The following is a 4,739-nucleotide window of genomic DNA, read 5'->3' on the forward strand; positions in this document are numbered from 1 at the left end:
GATGTTCTTGACGGCGATCCAGTGCGACTCACCTGGATCTGACTGGTATCTACTCGTAATGCTCAACGCGTAGGATACATCCGGTCGAGTACAAAGCATGACATACATGATGGATCCAATTGCCGAAGCATATGGAATCTGGTCCATGCGTTCTCGCTCATCAGGTGTCGTAGGACACTGACTCCTGCAGAGAACTGTGCCACTACTCATCGGTGCAAGCGAATTCTGTTGTCAGTCTTCGGTAAGTCCGATGGTTGGCTTGGAAGAGGCGATTCCAGCCCGCGAGTTGAAAAATATCCCTGATTCTCTCGTACAGTTGCTTTGGTAGAATGCGATGATGCACGAACTTTGAAGCTCTGATTCCTCTGTTTTGGACTCGATGTAGGACGAGTGCTTCCTCGTCGGATTGGGGTTGGAATGGAGTTGGTTCCATAAAAGGTGCATCGGCATTGATGGGAGTCGTATCTACGAGACTTGAGAAAGGCATTCCCTGCGGCTTGAAGTCATGGAGGATGGGTATTCTGTCCAAAATGTATTTGCGCGCTGAAAAATGTGAAGAATTCGTCACAAAAAACGGGCGGGCCGCCTGCTTTTGCGAGCGGTCGCTCGTTTTCTTGGATTGAAACAATAGATTCCAGGCGACCGCTCGGACGGTCGGTGAAAACGGGTCGGGCGGTCCGCCTGAAGAGGCGAGCGACCACTCGTTTTCATCCGCAAGTCGGCGGTCGCTCGAAAAACTGAGCGGACCGCCCATTTTTTCTATGAAAAAAAATTTATCTGACCCGATTTCAAAGAAATGTTGCATAAACATGAAGTCCGACAAGATTATCAACATTGAAGCACGTCAAAACATCATATAATAATACCGACAATCCAAAAAGAGCAGCACGAGATAAGAGTTTTAAACACATGAAAACATCGTTCTACGGGAAATGTTAAACGTTCTATCCTAACGCTGATCGAATCAAGGGGTCGTCTTCTTGTTCCTCTTGCTGGCCCCGGATGCAGATGAGCCTTCTTCCTCGGACTCCTGGTCTGACTCTCCCGCATCGGAGTCGTCGTTACCCATCATCTTCTCACACGCTCGCATTATCTCTTGTTGGGCACTCTCTATCGATGTTGTGAGTGTGGCTTCCAAAGTGCCCATCTGATCTTCCATGGATTCCTCGAGGGAGGTGAGTCGGGGGCCGAAGCTTTCTAGCTTCTGCAAGATGAGGTCAAGCCGAGGGTCGGGAGTGGAGCTCGATTGACCCTCAACTCCCGATGTCGAGGGGTCAGTTGCTCTTCCTCTCCCGATTCTCAATCGGTCTGGGGTAATGTCGAGAAAGTCCAGCCGCATGGTATCGGGTGTGAACGTCTCGATCTGATCACACGGGAGCACAAGGCTTCGAGTCATCCCGTCATCGCCCTTGAAGATCCACTGCCATCCCGTTCGCTGAATGTGCCCTCGGAGTCAGAGGGCGTCCATGTCCAGGAGGATATTATTGGTTGTGATGCTCTAGGATGATCCGTGATATGACACTTTAACTTTGTATTGATTCATTGGTTCATGAATGCATTACTCTTCCCGTTATATGATTGGCATGTTTGTTATATTTCGGTATCCCTGAATAATTAGAGAATGATTCTAAACACCCTAGTCAGTTATCATTGTGGGAACAATGATGAATTAAGACTAGCATGAGGTGTGATCGATGCATTGGATGCATATCACAATCATGGGAACTCGTTGTGAACGAGTGACTGGATGACCCGCATGAGATTGTCACATGGACAGAGTCATGACTTGAATCTCATACAGCGGTTCGTTCTTGGATCCTCAGACCTGAGATGTCTAGAGTATCTGATATGAGGAGTGACATGTCTTGACTGCGTCAAACGTCGTCTTTAACCGGATGATTATAACGGCGTTGATCAGATACGTTCACGAATCATATGGAGATAGTAGACATGCAATATGGGACTTGTCACCTCCTCAACAGGAGAGATATCGTTGGGCCCTCTCGTGGAAGTCGGACTATGAAAAACACGTGGCCACGCTATAGATGAACCATGCCCTTGTTCAACATATGATATCGTGAGACAAAAGATCAGAACTCGAGCTGTTACTGCCTTGGTTAGATCACCTCTAACTCAATTCAACGTGGGTAGTCATGGCGTCTTGCTAGAGGCTAACCATGACTTGTAGATCGGGAATGGTTCTCGAGGCTGCTGCAACTGCGAATGGGCCTATAGGGTCACACACCATTAGGGATGGACTTATATGTGAAGTATCGGAAAGGAAGACTTGGATTTGGTCGAAAAACGGTTTTCAGATCAAATCAGAGTGTCGGGACGGTTTCAGCCTTCTGACTCGGACCGAGTCAGTACTTGACTCGGACCGAGTCAGTTCCATGCGAGTCGAAGCCCAGAAAGTGTTTTGGGCTTGGCTGATGTTTTGACTCGGTCGAGTCAAAGTTTTGACTCGGACCGAGTCAATACCCCGAGATTAGATCTCACTTCATATATACTTCACAGATCCTAGCAGATCGGTTCCAAAAGCGTTTGGAATCCTTCCCGTCGGTGTGGATACGTGTAGAGGGACTGTAACTTCAGTCCTAGGTGATTAAACAGGCCCCGGATCGACTCCTACTTCCGTTTCTTCACGAAAGAGGTAAGTATTCGATTCCCACGGTGATATACACGATCTGTTCGGGTTTTGCAGGTTTGGTTGCGTGTGACGTTTGACTAGGTTTAGATCTTTCTTCCGCTGCATGAAACCTAGTAAACCAAACCCTAGATCGATATGATCGCATGCTAGGAACCCGTAGCGACGTAAAACCCAACAGATATGATCATCGACCATATCAGCTTCGTAGAACACTATTCCCGTGTCGACCCGCTGTGCTATCTTTGTGATCATACCACCCACGCAAATGCACGTCTCGTTGGCCTTGGTGGAGGCCAACGTGTGGAGATGCATGGCTACTCGTGAAGCTAAGTCCATGTTGCTCCATGGGCACAGACATACATGTCGAGAGTTGGACCATCATGAAACTCCCGTAATGCTTGATAGAGGTAACCCAGGTCGATTTTGTGGATCTTACCGGGTTCGTCTCGCGCGAAAATGAAGTTGGACATGACTTGATGCGCGTATCGGATTGCCGGATGCTGTACCCATGAAATTTTCCCCGCTGAGCTTGAGTACCGGCAGACTGCTATCTTCTTCCAAAAATTTTGGAGGACATATGCGGAAATCGTCGGTAGTAAGGAGTGCGTTCCCCTTTGGACCTCCAGGATGTCTGCAAATTGCGCCATGCTTAGTCTTACCCATTTCTTGTTCAAGCGGAATTCCATGTACGCTTCGTCAATCGTGCATCAGATGGGAAGTAGCATGAGTAGATGGCCAAGAATTCGCGGGTTACGCTCTTGAATGAGGGCTCGACACTCCTGCTCAGTGCTCCCCAACCGAGCTTATCGAATATGTATTCGACGTTCGCTTGAATACCCAACCCTCGAATCGTGCGTTCGCACATAGCTTTGCTTGGGCGTTGTTTCAACTTCGATAGGTGCTTCGCCCGCTCATATGCTTCATCGTGTCGGCCGATCTTGACCAGCTTGGGTGGTCCTTCGACGAGGAGATTCTGCTTCGTCTCCAGTATCTCGGTGATTGTGTCCGGTCTCATCTCTCTCTTTTGAGAGAACTCGGCTTCCTGTGATGATGAAGCGACGTCGCTTGTGCGTGAAACAGTGCTTGAATCATTCTTCGGGCTAGCAAGTACTTCCACCCATTTCGTCACATAATCTACAGCCACAAGGATGTATAGGTTACCGCAGGATGATGGAAATGGTCCCATGAAGTCGATTCCCCACACATCGAACGGTTCCACTTCTAAGACGTAGTTTTGTGGCATCTCATTCCGACGCGAAATATTCCCTGTTCTTTGACAAGCATCGCAAGAGCTTACAAAACGGTGGACATCCTTAAAGAGAGTCGGCCAATAAAAACCCGCTTGCAAAACCTTCGCGGATGTCTTGGCCGAAGCAAAATGACCCGCATAATCCGATGCATGACAATGATGGATCACTTGATGCACTTCCTCTTCGGGGATGCATCTTCTAAATAACCCGTCTTTTCCACGTTTGAAGAGAAATGGTTCGTCCCAAAAGTAATCCCGAACATCGTGGAGGAACTTTTTCTTTCCATTATAGCTCAACTCCGGTGGAATCACCTTGGCAACCAAATAATTGACAAAACCCGCATACCAAGGGACATCAGAACTAACCTCTAATGCTAAAATTTGTTCCTCTCGTAGTGAATCATTGATCGGCATCTCATTGGGTACTTCTAGTCTTGACAAATGATCGGCCACTGTATTCTCCGTCCCCTTTCGATCTCGAATTTCCAAATCAAACTCTTGTAGAAGCAATATCCATCTAATCAACCGTGGCTTGGCATCTTTCTTTGTGAGTAGATATCGCAAGGCTGCGTGGTCCGTATAAACAATGAGTTTTGATCCAACCAAATAGGATCGAAATTTCTCAAACGCAAATACTACCGCCAGGAGCTCTTTCTCCGTAGTTGAATAATTCATTTCGGTGTCGTCTAGTGTCTTACTAGCGTAGTAAATCGCATGATGTTTGCCATCTTTTTTCTGTCCCAAGACCGTGCCCACGGCGTAATCACTAGCATCACACATGAGTTCAAAGGGAAGATCCCAATCCGGGGGTTGGATGATTGGAGGTGTCACCAATGCCTT

Source organism: Tarenaya hassleriana, unplaced genomic scaffold (assembly GCF_000463585.1).
Source record: "Tarenaya hassleriana unplaced genomic scaffold, ASM46358v1 Cleome451, whole genome shotgun sequence".
NCBI classification, from domain to species: domain Eukaryota; kingdom Viridiplantae; phylum Streptophyta; class Magnoliopsida; order Brassicales; family Cleomaceae; genus Tarenaya; species Tarenaya hassleriana.